This window comes from Babylonia areolata, chromosome 16 (assembly GCF_041734735.1).
Source record: "Babylonia areolata isolate BAREFJ2019XMU chromosome 16, ASM4173473v1, whole genome shotgun sequence".
NCBI classification, from domain to species: Eukaryota; Metazoa; Mollusca; class Gastropoda; order Neogastropoda; family Buccinidae; genus Babylonia; species Babylonia areolata.
The window spans coordinates 16,175,927-16,193,760 of NC_134891.1; the positions used below are offsets into that span (position 1 = coordinate 16,175,927).

Sequence of the window (17,834 nt, forward strand, 5' to 3'; positions counted from 1 at the left end):
ACAACAACAACAAAATGTGCACGTGCACAAACACACACAACATATATAATGTGTGCACACTGTTACACACCCTAGACAAGATCTATACTTGACACTACACAGAGAACACCACACTGTAGTTCAAACTGAGGGCTACCGACAGCTCTCGATACACTAATACAGCCTCGGTCTATGCACTGGAATTAGAATACGTGTACGGCTGTAGGCTGTGGTGTAACCTTGTATTACATTTTTTTTTTTTTTTTAAATCACCAGATATTATGCACAGAGACCATGAAACTAGGAGTGGATGTTGGACTGATTAAAGAGGGGGTGGGGGGTGGGGGTGCTGATCACTGACCTGCATACACACCTGTTTACATTTCACTAGGACTGATACAGCATAGTGGGGCTGAGAGAGAGAGAGAGAGAGAGAGAGAGAGAGAGAGAGAGAGAGAGAGAGAGAGAGAGAGAGAGAAAGAGAGAAGGGGGGGAACACACACACACAAAGAGAGAAAGAAAGAGAGGACTTGTTTTCTCATCTGACTGAGGATGAGTCACACCCACAGTGCCCCCACCCTACCTCTATCCCTACAGACCACAAAACATGTGCCCTTCACCTCCCCCTTACTCCAAAGCCCTCCCTACCCACTCCTTCCAAACAACCCTAACCTTCTTCTCCACCCTGTCTGGTTCTGATGTGTCTGACAAGTGACATGAATACTTTGAGAAAGAGAGTGCTCAGGTAAACTCAACCTGATGTTTTTCTTCTTGTTTTCTTGGTTCTCAGAGGTAGGGATTCAGCAAGGGGTGAAAACAGGTACTCTCTGATCAATGACTGGGCAGAGTATGGGGGCAGGGGCAAGGAGCAAGTGTGGAGGGGAGAGGAGAAAAGAGGTGTGTGGGGGGTGGGGAGGGTGTGCACACTGATCCAGATGGGTGACCTAACCGGTTTCTTACAGAGTTACTGTGTGGGAATTGGAGAAGCCTGGGTGGGTGGGTGGGTGGGAGAGAGATGGAGAGACTTTGGGGGAGGATCAGCAGCAGCAGTAGAATACTAGTACTAGTTAAAGCTGTTTCCCATCGTGTGAAAGTGTAAAATAGAGGAAGAATAAGTAAATGAGAGATCTATGCACACACATTACTCAACTCACACTACAGCATTAACAAACCCAGACATTCCTACACACATTTTGAAAGATTAAAACACTGAAAAAAAAAAAAAAAAAAAAAAAAAAAAAAGGAAAACACACACTCACTGTCACACAGTCATAAGTGTGTGAGTGGGCTGTGAGAGAGCAGCAGAAGAAATACCCCACTTCAAAAGAAAGTGCACTCATTCTCCCAGTCCCTCTTCATAATTCTCACAACCATGCACACACCCAGACTGGCCTGGTCTGTTCTTTTGTGTGTGTGTGTGTGCGTGTGTGTGTGTGCGTGCGTTTCACCATTTTTGAACAACTAGCCATGGAAAAAAACAACTAGTAGTCACAGTACAAACTGACTCAAAACTGGGCCAGTGACTGACACTAAATCAACTAGCATACTTCCTGAGTGTTTACATACAAGTGAGAATTTCAAAGGTCACACACCCAGCATCTTGAAACATTATTTTACTGCTTCATGTTCATGAAAAATGAATCATATTTAATCATCTATAAACTGAATATATTCACTCTGCCCTTGGCATAATCTTTAAAGCTGTGTGCATTAAAAATATAGATTAAGATAAATTTATAACTAATCAATAATAACTTTAAAGAAGTAAAGATATGTGTAACGCTGTGAATATGCTGGTCAAGTTCAACTTTCAGTTTCACAGTGAACACACATGTCCAACCCAATGATTTGGCTTACATAGCAAATCCCAGACCAACTGTCTTCCAAGTTCTATTTCATTTTTCTTTCTTTTCTTTCTTAAAAGAAGCAAAAACTATTTCTTTTGTCTCAAGAAGTTCTTTTTATCTTCTCAAGCTTTGTTCCTAATCAACAATCTTTGTGCCTGACTTCTGTGTGTGCGTGTGTGTGTGTGTGTGTGCGCACGCGTGCATGCGTGTGTGTGTGTATGTGTGTGTGTGTGTTCTGTCTTATGTTATACTCAAGTCTTATCAAATGTAAATTATAAACAGGTAATGGGTAAGTGAAGACTGGATTCACAAGCAGAACGATGCTGGTGTGTGACTAATAGAGTGTTTGGAAGAGAGGTATAATTTCACCATTGTCCCTCCTCAGAGGGCAGACTGAACAAGTCTGATCCAGTCACTCAGTGAGTGAGTGAGTGATGTGTGTGTGTGTGTGTGTGTGTGTGTGTGTGTGTGTGTGTGTGTGTGTGTGTGTGTGTGATATTTCAATTATTCTTGAATTAGTGACAATGCCAGACTAAGTAGTCCCACTAAAAAGAACACTTCAACTGAGTCCCAGTTTCAAAATGGTTACTAAGAAAACAACAACAACAACTAAAAACAAACAAACAAAAAACCAAAACACACACATACACATCATTTTTCTACATTTCTTTTAAATTTCTGGTCAGCTGGGACTCCCTGTGTCCCTCCTCTTCGACCTCTGATAATGTGCATGGAGAAGTCCCAGACACTACACATCATTCAGTTTCAGTGCAAATAGGAAATCTGCTGCTGTCAATGTCATTGGTTCCTGATTAAAACAAAAATAAAGCCCATGAATGTTGGAATCGTTTACTTCCAAAGAAATTTGTTGTGGTTTGAAAAACTGCGACATCGACATCGTGTGAAAGTTAGCCAAACAACTGATAGTTCTACCATTTAACGCTACCACTGGCATTTTTAAGGCACACCAACACGGCGACTGTGAGTGTGACTCGGTCTCAAGTTCCACTTCCAACGCCGAGTTCACTCCTACTTCCACCTATTTAGACGTGTGTACAGTACGGTGATCACTGTCAAATCAAGACAACCAACATATACATCTTACGCCACCAAACGCTCCCAATTAGTTGCTGACCCTGTACTGCCTGTTGCCAGATCCCAACTTTGCCTTCGGAATAACGTTATGACAACCGGGAGTGGACTTAAGACTTTAAGAAGCACATCTGCACAATGAATGAATGAATCACAATGCCGATACACGCAACGTCACAAACGAACCACTTTGGCCTAAACACCGTTTTTCAGAGCTCAAAGGCATACAGAGACTAGTATTACGGTTACCTGTGTTCTTCCGACTCTTCAGATCTCATCCTCAAATAAAACTATAACAGTCGGTTCGTTTACATTTCACGTAAACTCCCAGGTACAGAACAGCGGCCATGTTGAATCACTGGCCTCGTTCAGACGACGTTCGGACGGCCTTGACCTTAAAAACTGAAAATTATTGGCCAAGGGACGAAACTTCTTATTTGATCATGCGCATGTGATGTGGCAACGTCGACTATCTGCAGGTTGACTTTTCGCAAGCTTTAAATAATCTGCAGATGTTTGGTTTGGTTTGATTTGTCTGCAGACTGCAAAATATTCAAGAAAGGCTGCCATTGAGTGCCATACTCCGATCTAGGGTAAATGAAATGACCGTGTGTGAACAAAACAATTTCACTTTGTTTTATTTTGACTGACGTATTTACAAATTACAAAGTTCTTTATCATGTATTTAATTCTTCTGCGTTGATGTTTTACACGCTTTGAGTGGGCTCTTAACGCCTGTATGCGAAGGTCAGACATCTGATTTTTAGATTTTTTTTTTTTTTTTTTTTTTTTTTTTAACGGATGTGGCCGCGCCGCCGGTGCCGCGGCGGGTGTCATCATCAGTAGCCGCACTCGACAGGAATTTAGATCAGTTTCCGCGCATGCTTTGACATCACTGAGTTTCCTTAATCTCAAACTGAAGCGGAATACCACACACTGGTGTGAATTGTGAGCACAATAGTAAAATAGCATCTCAGGTTTTCAGTGTTATGTTTTCTCTTACAGCAAGAAGGATACGATGTGATTTGATGCGGCAAACGCCGGTATACTGAGTAATGATGTTGATGATATATTTCTTTATTGACCCACAAACTAACATCGTCACCGGTGACAGAACTGACAAAATTCAGAAGCAACATAATACTATTGATAGTAGCAACATTGGACTGAAATATGTTTTTAGTTACAGAGTAACTATTAACTGGACTGATATTGACTAATTTTGATTTTGCACCTTATACATATTATTAGTAGTGGTAGTAATTTCTTTATGTATTTATCTATTATTTGATCACCCCTTATTTATTTTTTTTCTCAAGGCCTGACTAAGCGCGTTGGGTTACGCTGCTGGTCAGGCATCTGCTTGGCAGATGTGGTGTAGCGTATATGGATTTGTCCGAACGCAGTGACGCCTCCTTGAGCTGAAACTGAAACTGAAACTGACTAACGGGCGGCCGTCCCCCGCACTGAGATCAGTATCAGTCGAACGTGCACCGCCTAGCATAAATCAGTGCCTTTACCTTAAAATCTTACTGGTACCACGGCCGGGGAAATGTTTGACTTTGATGGTCAAAGGTGAGACTGGGCTTGTAAGTAGGGTATACATGACCCCCCAAAATGACGAAACCCGACGGGGCGTACAACTGAAGCCGCAAGGCTACGATGCCGGCTCTTAACCACCTGAACCTTCAGTGAACCTGAATCTAAAGGTGTCACTCAGTGCATGTGGATGAGTCCATATACTGGCAGACTCGTTACGTGGGATACTATACTATGCCCGTTATAATATGTATATTCCTGGGCCAGCCCCACGGACTCGAATCCGGCGGGACACATCACAGATGAGTGAAACCAAAAGGAAAAGTTTAGGGTGTGTGGGTGTGGGGCGAGTTGCGGTTGGGGTGGGGTGTTCACGGTATCGAGTTGGATGTGACATAGTACAGGAAATAATTTTCACATTGCATCAGTATCAGTAATATGTGACAGCTGTTTCATGAGGCCATCTGCATACATCCTCATGAAACAGCTGTCGATTTCTGGTAAAGAGAGGACATGGGCTGTCAAGGCAATGGCAGAAGCAGCAGAAGAGTTCCAGCTGGAGTCTGGTCCTTAGAGTGTAAGGAGTTTAGGGCCGAAACACTTCTCCGGCTGAAGATCTTGTACTGTCCAGCTCTCCCTAGAGTTTCTTAAAATTTAAACTAATCAAATAAGCGTCATGAAAATGACGAAGTCATTGACAATTTCACACATTCTGCCGCCGGGTACTCAGTCACCACGTCTTAAAATTTTACTGAGATCAATGGGTACTCACTCAGGCCAATCAGCCGTGACCGTGGTCAGTGACCCGGCCACGGCGGCTCTCGGCTCTAGCTGTTTCCATCTTCTTTTCTTTTTTTTCGTGTTTTTTTTTTTTTTTTTTTTTTTTTAACAGGTTATTACGATCTTGCGTAGTAATTACAGCCAAGCCAATATCGATCTGAGCTCAGTCCCTTCCAAGTTGTGCACGTCAGTCACTGATTGAAACTCCGCCAGTTATTGACTCGTGAGATTGACTGCACGGACGGCAACAAAAAGGCTAAGTGAAATTGTCCTTGCAAGATTATGATAATGATGAGGTCACGGTGCTTCAGTCAGCCGAGTGCCCCGCGCGCCGCGGAGAGCAGCCCGAATTTCCGGTATACACTGATAGACTGTGTCACGTTGTGACTGACACTAAAATTCAGTACAATACAATACAATGCAATGCAATGCAATGCAATACAATACAACACAACAGGCTAAATTTACGTGGAATCACTAGTCCAGGAATTAAACAAACTTACTGTGAAATCACTTCAAGTGGAAAGACATTAAACTGACGAAAGCCAAGGAAACTAAGAAAAACATGCACCTGGATGCCACAGTTGGGTGTGTGTGTGTGTGCGCGCGCGCGCGAGCGAGTGACAGTGACAAGGGAAACGACTTGTTATGCCATTGGTATTTTATACCTGCTGAGTTCCTTCCCTTACTTGCCAGTTTTCGGTGACACTTTCTGACACGGTGTTGTTCCAACTGACGCAGCGTTCCAAATTTTCACTCGATTTGCTGGAGTGAGAAAGGAGTTTCGACATTATCATTACCATCGTCCTTGGCGTTGTTGTTGTCACATTTGTCGTCATCATCATTACATCATATCGCTGTCGACAGGTTGTGCATCGTAAATCGGCGCACTCGTACACACAAGCTGTGCTCGGCAGCACTGAGCACGCGCAAAAATGGAAACCCCCTCCCCTCCCCCCATGACTGATTAATTGATTGATATGGATACTTATATAGCGCCTATCCTCGGTCGGAGACCAAGCTCTAAGCGCTGTACAAACACGGGGTCACTGACCTGCACAACAGGCCTACCTGGGTGGAGCCGACTGACGGCTGCCACTGGGCGCTCATCATTCGTTTCATGTGTCATTCAATCAGATTTCAGGTACGCACACATACACACTCAGACAGACATTTAACATTTTACGTGTATGACCGTTGTTTTTTTGTTTTGTTTATGTACTCCGCCATGTAGGCATCCATACTCCGTTTCCGGGGGTGTGCATCAGTGCTGGGTATAATCTTGTTTCCATAACCCACCGAACGCTGACATGGATCACAGGATCTTTAACGTGCGTATTTGATCTTCTGCGTGCGTATACAAACGAAGGGGGTTCAGGTACTAGCAGGTCTGCACCGTGGCGAGGTGGTCGGATGGCGAACAGGAAGATTTGGGTTCGATGCCCAGCTGATGGATTCATTCCAGGGATGCTGATCGAGCGGTGCCTCAGTGTGCTGATCCTATGGGTCATTTCACTCTTTTGTTGTTGTTGTCGTCTACTTTCAACCTTCAGTTTTGGCCAGGAGAATGGATGGCACGCTACATGACATTCCTCACATGCTTCAGTTTCACAAGGAGGTGTTACTGCTTTCGGACAAATCCATATATATAAGCCAACGCTACACCACATCTGCAAGTTTGTTTCTCATGGAGCAGTCACTGCGTCGGACAAATCCATCAAATTATCATTATACGCTACACCACATCTGCTAGTTTGTTTCTCATGGAGCAGTCACTGCGTCGGACAAATCCATCAAATTATCATTATACGCTACACCACATCTGCTAGTTTGTTTCTCATGGAGCAGTCACTGCGTCGGACAAATCCATCAAATTATCATTATACGCTACACCACATCTGCTAGTTTGTTTCTCATGGAGCAGTCACTGCGTCGGACAAATCCATCAAATTATCATTATACGCTACACCACATCTGCTAGTTTGTTTCTCATGGAGCAGTCACTGCATCGGACAAATCCATATCATTATACGCAACACCACATCTGCTAGTTTGTTTCTCATGGAGCAGTCACTGCGTCGGACAAATCCATATCATTACACGCAACACCACATCTGGCAGACAAATGCATGACCAGCGGCATAACCCAACCCGCTTAGTCAGGCCTTGGGTGCATGGGAATACGTCTACCTACCAGAGCGGATTTATTCTACAGAATTGTGCCAGAGGACACTCTCGCTGCCGTAGGTTCTTTTTCAGCGCGCCTTGTGCGTGCTGCACACAGGACATCGGTTTGTCGTCTCATCCAAATGACCAGACGCTCAGTTTGATTTTCCAGTCAAACGTGGGAGAAAGGGCGAGAGCGAGATTCGAACCCACACCTCCCACGGCCTCTCTGTATTGGCAGATGAGCGTCCTAACAATTTTGACACCTTCCTCTCAAAGGAAATTTTCACGCACTTAAGGTTTCAGTACTCGGGTACCAGTACTCTGGTACTTGGCCAGTTTGTATGAGCTTATATCACAGATTGACATAAGTTAACAGTTGGTCCAACAGCAAAGTGAGAGTTGTATTATCAATGGTTTCTCCAATGCAACAGGAAATCACTTACAGTTTAGTCTTTTGTGAAGGACTATGACTCTCAAACCATGAGGCAAAATTGTGCTGTGGCTCTTAGTGCTGCAGCCTTGGGGGCTAGCTGGCCGTTGGGAACCATCCTAACGCCGACTGTCCTAGAACCCTCTTGGCTGAGAGAGTGGGGATATCCAATTCTATCCCAGATAGTCAGGACAGCAATTACTTCCTCCGCTGTTCTGACAGTCATAGTTGAAAACGACTATCATCCATACACTCTGGTACTGCTTCAGGTTGACTCCCTGTTGTTTCACCTGCAGAATGGGACAGTTCCTGGAAGTGAAACTTGCCTTCTTGGAACCGTCTCTCGACGCACACATTACAGTAACGTTGGCAACATTTAGATTTTTAAAAATATATATCATATTTTTAGGAGATACATGATGTTCCAAAATCCTTTGTAGAAAAATGCGCACACAGACACACGCACGTACACGCGCACAGACACACGCGCATACAGACACACGCAAACAAACGTGGTTGAACACAGGTGCGATAAGAGATCTATCGCTGATGTGAAACCACACACACACACACACGTGCCTCGTCGTGAAACGCGCCTCGTCATGAAACGCACACACACTTCAACCACAAGCACTCAGAAAACAACAACAAAAACGAAACAAACAAAAACATCACCGCTATCTTCAATACTTACGGAAAAGATTTATTTGTGTCATTTTAATGCAAGTTATCATATCCAGTAGAAGTGTTGTCAAGCATGTAATAATAATAATAATAATGATAAAAAATATAAGTGATAATAACAATAATAATGATACTAAAATATAATAGTACTAATAATAACATTATAATAACAATAATAATGGTACTGCATTCACGTCTCGTATAAGCAGAAGGGAAGCATTCGGAACATGACAACTGTGTGAAAAACGGCTCACAGTTACAAACACAGTACCCTCTTGGAAACGTACAGTCATAATTTATAACACAATGGTTACTGCTCATCACACGTTTCTTCTTTTGTTAAATACAATAATCATCATAATATGCTCTCCCTTCACCAAACACACACATACACACATCAACGACACTGTACCATGTTGTAAAACCATGTCAACCATATCTGGGGGATGGGAAATGATGTAAAGTGTCATCCGCAAGCTACCGTTCTGTCTAACCTAGGTAAATCTTTGTCCACTTTGTAGACAGACGAGTGAAGAAGAAGAAGCATCATAGACAATACTGCCACAGAAAGGAGGCTTTAACTCTAGAGGAATACAATGCGTGACATAGCAAAACAGTTTATGAATACAGACCATGTATATATTTTTTCTTACATTCAATCATTATAATTTTTCTTTCTTTCTTTTTTTATATACAGTTCATCATGTCATTCTCCCTTTTCAAAATAACAGTAAGCCTCACGAACCACACGTAACCACAAAACAAATGCACTTATCATCAAGGACATCTCATACACATTCTACATTTTTGTTCACACCATGGAGACACGTGTGTATATGTGTGTGCACCCAAACATGAGCTTCCGTGCGTAATCTAAAAATATTTTTGTACATGGTACGAAAAACACACACAAAACATATACTGCAACAATGAAATGTAAATAAAAATCTTGTTGCTCTATGAAGCAAAACAAAAAAAACCGATCTAACCTTGATACATAACACAGAAAAATCCACATAGGAATTTTTTTTTTTTTTTTTTTAAGAGGAGGGGGCAAGGAAGGGTATAAAATAGTGTGGGGTGTTCAACAGTTCAACATGTGGTTGTAAGAATTGAAGCAATTCACTTTTTTTTCATGTAAGAATTCAAGCAATCCACATATTTTCATTCAATTTTTTGTCTTCTCTTTTCCACATCTTTTTCATTTGTCATGTTGAATGATCTTTGACATTCTCAATATCATTTCATAGGAACAGTTTCAGCTGACGATATCACTGGCCAATCTTTTGGACTGTTGAGGGGAGGAGGAAGAGGAGGGGAGGGAGAGAGAGAGACAGAGACAGAGAGCATGATCCACCCCTAAAGGAACTAAACCTCACAAAAAACAAAACACGGAAAAAAAATAATTTAAATTAAACAACCCCCCCACCCCCACCCTAAAAAAACAAAAAAACACACACAAAAAAACAACTAGAAAATAAACCTTACGACTTTGCAACTCTATAATGACCTGTAGCTTCGGCCAAGTTGACGTATAGGCCTATAAAATTCGTGTTCGCGAAATGTCGACAGTGTCCAGGAACCTTAACTGCATGCGTAAGCATTATGCGGAATGGACCAATGATGACAAGTGGTTTGGCTCGTTTGTCAGCTGTACGGTAAGGTTTCCTCAGTTAACAGTGAGTTTCTGGTCTGGTGTACACTCCAGAGACTGCAACAACAACAACACACACAGAATCTGCACATGCCAAAAAGATATGTTTATCCTTGTGGTTCAAGTATAATGATACTCGCGCACACTTTATGTTGTCCGTCTGTTCATCCTTTATCTTTACGAAGCTGCTGTGTGAAACTATGCCACATATGAGATGCGATGCATTCATTTGATTTTGGTTCATTCTAACATTTACAACCGCCAGGGAATTAACCAAGCTAGCGTACTGTGATCATTTTCATCACGCTTCAAGACAAACTGATGATAACCGGACAGTACGGCAAATCATGTTGATCCAACGGTTTCTGAATGGAGAGTTTAGGCAATTTCTTGTGACGAAATAAAACCTGCCAATTAGCGCACATAATGTTTTTGTTTCTCACATGTTGGGCACTCTGCTAGCGTGCTCTGCTACGTGCGCATACTCACCTACACAAGCACACATATTGTGTGTGTGTGTGTGTGTGTGTGTGTGTGTTGTGTTTGTTTGTTGTTGTTTTTTTGTGTGTTTCTTTTGTTGTTTGTGTGTGTGTGTGAATCAGAATCATATTAATTTGTCATGAAAACCGCCTGAATGGTTTATTGACACACACACCATACACAAACAAAAAACAAACAAAAACCAACAACAAACACCCACAAATAAACTAAATGTAAGGCGTTCTAATGAAAACATGACGTGTTCTTTGAAACATTTATATATGAATTTTGCAAGTCGGGGTTGTGTGTGCGTGTGTGTGCGTGTGTGTGCGTGTGTGTGTGTGTGTGTGCGCGCGCGCACGTGTGTGACAAAGAAAATCAACAGAGCTTTAGTCAATTCTGTCCACTACTAACCTAACCACACACACACTTGAATTAACTCTCTCCCGACACACATATACACTGACACACGCATATATCAAAACACAATCCAACGCAACAGACTGTAAACAACAAAACACTAAAACAAACAACCGCCGCCCTCCCAAAAAAAACACACCAAAAAACAACAACAACAACAAAACAAAACATAACAAAACAAAAACAACAAAAACACCTGATAAATCGTATCACGGACTGTTATCGGCTCACAAGGTACAGTCTGACTGTTATCGACTCAAAATACACAACAATAAATCACTGAACAACAACAACAGCTGTGCGCCTACATTTTAAACAATACACCAGCACAACTTCCCTTCAACGAAGAACACTGAGGAAACAGCGTTCCGACAATCAACATGCGCTGCATGCACACCCTCATCGGGCCATTCACGACGACGGATTTAAGTATGGGCTGTGTGTGTGATCCGTGTAGCCTGCTTAGTTTTACAGTCTGCATCACTGAATTCAGCACGAGCGTGCAGCACGCTCAACACTACTGGCACATAATATACATACTGCTCATAAATAACATCAAGCCCAACACACAGCTTTGTCGAATACTGCGAGTATAAAGATACGTTATTTTAGCTCAAAGTATACCTACCAGAAAACAAAGAAAGAAAATAAACTGGAGACTGGGTCTCTAAGTTCAGTCCACCAGTTCACGACTAACGTTATGCATAACAATGGATTAGCTCTTTGGCTTCATACATCTTGCAGGAGGCGCCATGTGTGGAGGACTCGGTCCAGCGTTGGCCTTGTGATCCAGTGCTCACCAGCGCTCAGGGATCGAGGCCCCTGTCCATGGTAGTGTGTTCTTGGGAAAGGCACTCGACTCCGATTTTCCTCACACCACCCAGGTGTGAAGAGGTACCTGACTGTTGGTCGAGGAGGGTTAAAAAGTGGTGGAAGGGGAAGACTGGGTCCCGTTTTCCTGTGCCGATCCCTTGACCTGTACTGGATAGTTTGAATTCACTGCTCCTGTGCCCGTACGAGGCTACAAGGGTCGTGAACCTTCACCTTGCATTTTGATGACAACAAACCTGGTCAACAGATGTGCAGACCTGCTTGTGCCTGGACCCCTTTCCTGTGTACATTATCAAGCAGAAGATCAAACAGGCACGTTAAAGATCCCGTCATCGTTCGGTGGGTTCTGGAAACAAGAACATGCCCAGCATGCACCCACTCCCCCCCCCCCCCCCACCCCTAGAAAATGTAAAGTGTAACTGCCTACACATGGCGGGGGTAAAAAAAAACCGGTGAGAAATAGAAAAGCCCACACGACTGAAGAAGAATGGTGGTATGCGGAGGGGATAAATAAACACGTGTGCTCCATTGCTGCCAACATTCTTCTTAACAGCAAAATATGGAAACACTGAAGGAAGCTAAGTCAGCCATGCGAGTTCTGATGCACACAAAAATCAAATTTGCACACATCCATAATCACACTAGAACGCCACCCTGAATGATTATATGACAAAATCACACACCAGTCTATAGCAGGCCCTACTGACTTGACAGCGAATCACGTTCAAGGGCACATACACGGATAAAATTTAAAAAAAAAGAAAAAGAAAAAGGCTGCACCGATGCTGCGATGGATGGAAAAATGAACACGGAGAGTGGGGCAACTGGTGGGAGGTGATAGAAAAAATACATAGATAACACAAGGTAAGACCTCAAACTGCTGGCACCGTTCCATGAAAATACTTTCCATGGAGGAAGGATAACTGCCCCCCTTTTCCCTTTCACTCTCAAAATTTCGCCCATAAGCTCCATCAGGAGAATATGACGTACTGTCTTGTCCATGGTATATTGTATATACGTCATCAACTCAGTTTTACGTCACTATCGATAAGAGCGATACGCGCTTTCTCTCGCCTTTCTGATATAATCATGGATGTATACCATATAACAGTACGACACATCAATAATCTATTTGGAAGTATCTCCACAGTTCAGCATCTGTGTGCAATGTTATATATGATTGCCGCAACAGTTTCGCTAGCTGAAGGCTGAAAACACTGCAGTTATCTAAAGCCAAGACAGCGTGTATACTTTTCAAAAGCGAATTATCAACCAACCCCTCCCCCCTCCCCCCAACCCCTCCACCCCCACGGGCACCCCACCCCCCGTCACAACGCGCTAATTCACAGCCAACTTGAAAAAAAAAAATTTTTAATTTTTTTTTATCCACAATGAAATTGAACAGCATCATCAGAACGTCCTTAGGATTCATCCACGTTGAAAACAACATTCTGTTTGAACGGGGGGAGAGAGAAACTAAACAAAAACAAACAAACAACGAAGGAGAAAGGGGTGAAAGAGAACAGATTACAGCAGAAATATAAACAAATCCCACATCAATCAAACGACTTTCAAATGAAACGATTTGGAAACGATTAAAATTGCAACAAGAAGTCACACAGTTCTGAAATATAAGAGAAAAAAGAAAGAAAAAAAAAGAGGCTACATTGTTCGCAAGCACCGTAGGTATACCACAGGAATGTTGCAACACAGGTTATACAAACAAATGGCCAGTGTAGGAGGCAACTGTGCAGTGAATGAATATCAACACTACCACCACTTCCACACCACCACTCTGACAACTGTTCCAGTTTCTCTTTCACGATGTCAAAGCATAGTATTGTGTAGTGTGTAGTGAAGTGTAGTGTAGTGTGTTTTTTCTACTGTATCGTATTGCTCTTTGTCACAACTAATTTCTCCTCGGGGAGAGCGCGTCGCCACAGAGCAGCGCCACTCCTTTTTTCTTTCTTTTTTTTCTGTCTGTAAGTGTATTTTTTTTCCTATCAAGGGTTCTTTTACGCGCGCTACGTGCATGCTACACACAGGACCTCGATTTATCGTCTCTCCCGAATGACTGAGATCCTCACTTCCAATGCTAACGCAATACGAGGGGCGCTCCATAAGTATCCGAATGTAACCACGTGAGCACACTTACACATAAAATAACTATCCCAGCCTATCGATGTATCCTTTTTCAGATTTCACACATTTTCCTTTTTTCTTTCTTTTCTTTTTTTTAACCACGTGTCCATGGCACCCGACAGCACTGAATTAAGTTTCCCCAAAATATGGCCCTTGAAGAAAGCTCGAGCATCTTTAGCCCTTTGGAACTGCCTCCCTTCTCAAGCTGTCGTTGACACAAGAGACAGGAACCAATCACAAGGGAACAAATTGCGGGAATGGTGGTAGGGGTGAGGGAAATTTAATTATGACCAACTGCACAATATTTTCTGCCAGAGTTGCTGCTGCAGTGTGTGCACGGGTATTGATATGGTGCCTCGGCAGGAGACACTGATTTTCCACTGCATGGCCAGACTGTAAAAAGAAACACACCACCATTGTTAGCCTGTACTTTTTGTTTGTATTTTAAAATCTACAGGCAAATTCTCACTTGGGAAGACCCAGACTGCTGACTGTTTGACTGATTTATATGGATACTTATATAGCGCCTATCCTCCTCCGATCTTCCTCCATCATTTTTTTCTTTCCTTTTCTTTTCTTTTGAGCCTGTATGTGCTCCAATAAACCCTTACCTTCTTGTTGTTCATCAATCAAGTTATGAGGGCTTCAACAGGTACAACAGTTTTCAATGACAAACTGATAAAAGGAAAATGACATTGTTACTTCCCAATCAAAATATTCAGTGAATTCACTATTTCATGGCATGTAATTCTTAGACTCACCTAAATCCATTACCTTTCCTGGGACACCACCTTCTCTGGAGTTATGACAGTTGGACGACCACGACGGTTATCATCCTCAAGAGTTGATTTCCCAAACTTCAATTATTTGAACCAGTTTAAAACTATTGAACTGTATGGAAACTGCTTGCCAAAGCAATGTGACAAACTTTAAATGCTTTCATTGAACGATTTTCCCTGGCACAAGTCATACAGGATCATAGCAGGAAAATCACGCTGTGAATGGGTCTGGTTTCTTGCAGGTGGGCCATCACTGTTCACCTCACATTTTGCATTCCCGTGCAAAACTGGTTTCTGGGAATGGGGTGGGTTTTTAAAAAAATATTTTTTTATCTATTCTATCTTATTCCTTTACATGATAGCTTTGACAACGTTGCTCAATTGAATGATGTAAAACATGACACTATTGTCTCTATTATTTTCCCCCCAGTTCAGATACTCAGCGAATTATTCGTCAACATTCCTGTAAATCCACCCTCACCAAACATTGTATGTACTGTATATCATAGCTTCTAAAGCTGGTATGGTCATCACCACTGATAGTGAGCAAAACGCACAATAAAGTGTTTCATATTTTGTAGTAGTTACATGAAAACATGTAACAGTTTACCCCCCCCCCCCCCCCCTCCCACACACACACACACCCTCCTACAATGTTTCCTGCAACGAACATTCTTGTCTTTTCTCGTCTACAAATTTATCATGTTGTTTAATTATATTACAATGCACCTCGTAGCCACAAACCAAACTGTATTTTGCAAAAGGACAAAGGCAAAACGAAGATTTTCACAACAACAATCATCAAAATAAAATCTGTGTATAAACCAACACATCTCTTTTAATAACCCTTTCTGTCCGCATTATAAACCTTGCTGAAGAAAAAACGCACAACACACAATAAGATCACAGTGTAAAGCACTGAGATGGGTGTAAATCCCCCTTTCACAATATCATAATCTGAATTTTTCTCAAACCTGATCTTTCCACACATGAAAGCAATATAAAAAAACAACAACTTTCAACCTGGTCTTCACACACACACACACACACACACACACACACACACACACACACACAGCAACAATGAATCTGAATCCTCTGAAACCTGATCTTCTGAGACCATAAAAAAATGACAATAAATTTTAACTCTCTCAAACCTGATCTTTATACACACTGTACAAAAAGCGACAATACAATGCTGAGTGTGTATTGTATCAAACCACACACAAAAAACAACAACAATAAACCTAAACTCTGAACATGATCTACACACACACACACACACATACACGCATGCACACACACAAGCAACAACGAAACTAAACTCTCAATCTGATCTTTACACACACACACACACACACACAAAGCGACAATAAGAGCTTCATCTATCATTATCATCATCATCACAATCCAGACAAAGATGCCAGTGATTCTGAATCCTGAATGTGACATGAACACAACATGCAAAGACTTGGGTGTGGTTGGGGGGTCAGGGGGAGCTGTGCATCTGGACTTAACAGTGGGAGCAGGAAGTGATAGTGAGAGGACAATGAGGCTGGAGGGGGGGCGTGTGAGTTACAGATGAGGGAATGAGGGTGGAGGATGGTGAGAGTACAGTTGAGGGCCATGGGGATGGAAGGGGGTGAGGGTACATGAGGGATGAATGAGGGGGAGAGAATTAAGCTGTGGGAGTGGGGGTGGGGTGGGGATGTGGGTGAAGGTGGGAGCGGGGGGACGGGGGGTGGGGGAAGAGTACAGTCAGGTGAAATGGCGATGAGAGGATTGATGGAAGGGTGAGGGTTTCTTTAAAACAAACACACAAACCTTGCAGTTCTCATTGTCAAACGTCCTTTTTAGTGTGTGTGTGTTTACCAAAAATGCCAGAGAGATCTGCCTTCTCACTGTGATCATCATGTGAAACATAACACATCATTGGGGTGGGGTGGGGTGGGGTTGGGGGTTGGGGAAGATGCCCAAGGCTCTCTCCCCTTCCTCAGCCTGGACAGAACCAGCATTCTAGCAACACGAATCAAGGGTTCCTTCCTTCTACATCCTCCTCCTGTCGGCAGGATCAGCGTTACTTCTCCACAGTGTAATGGGTACTGTTCCCTGTGTAAGCAGGTTTGAAACGAGAGAGAGAAGATGAGTACAGGGGAGATACTGCTTGGTGGCAGCACTGTAGAGACTGCACAACAAAAAATGTATACATGAAGCAAAATAAAAAGGACTGTTCAACAGGCAAGTACATATATCGGTGAGGTATGTGTAAAACACCCATGCTCAGGCCCATACATGTGTACATACACTTTCATTACGATGTTTCTATTTTTTGTCTATAGAATGAGAGAGAGACAGGAGGCAGAGAGAAGGTCAAGAGGAAGGAGAAGTGGGCAGAGGCAGACACAGCCAATCTGGGAGGAGGGACAAAGACAGGACAATGTGAAGGTCAGTGACTGAACAAAGCATAAAGAGAGGGGGGGGGGATGGGAGGGAAAGGAAGAGGAAGAGCCAAAGGGGGCTGCAGAGAGAGGGAGAGGGAGAGAGAGGGGGGGGGGGATGGGAGGGAAAGGAAGAGGAAGAGCCAAAGGGGGCTGCAGAGAGAGGGAGAGGGAGGGGGGGGGGGGGGGGAGGGAAAGGAAGAGGAAGAGCCAAAGGGGGCTGCAGAGAGAAGGAGAGGGAGAGAGGGGATAGGAGGAAAAGAAGGAGGAAGAGACAGAGGCGACTGGAGAGAGGGAGAGACAGAGAGAGAGAGAGGTGGGGGGAGAGAGAGACTCATAACACTTTTTATTCAAGGATCAAGATTTCAGGCATGGCCTATTCTTCCGGCTTGTCCTTGCTCATCCACATCCATTGCAGACAGCTAACACATGAATGAAGGGAAAAGTCTGCGTGCTGAGGGAGAGAGACAGAGACAGAAAGAAAGAGAAAAAGAGAGAGAGAGAGAGAGAGACTGGGGGGAGTGAGAGAGAGGGAGGCAGAGAGAGAGGGAGAGGGAAATGTCTATGTGC

At 43.1% G+C, this 17,834-nt stretch overlaps 1 protein-coding gene across 5 annotated transcripts in view; it reads right to left on the reverse strand.

The window, feature by feature from the left end:
- The window catches only part of LOC143291197 (phosphatidylinositol 4-kinase beta-like), a 79,549-nt gene extending 76,270 nt beyond the window's left edge, over window positions 1-3,279 (reverse strand). For all 5 annotated transcript variants that reach the window (XM_076600934.1, XM_076600933.1, XM_076600932.1 and 2 more), the window contains exon 1: window positions 3,168-3,279. The gene's annotated coding sequence lies outside the window, so the exon portion shown is untranslated. The remainder of the gene's footprint in view (window positions 1-3,167) is intronic.
- Between the last annotated feature and the right edge of the window lie 14,555 nt (window positions 3,280-17,834).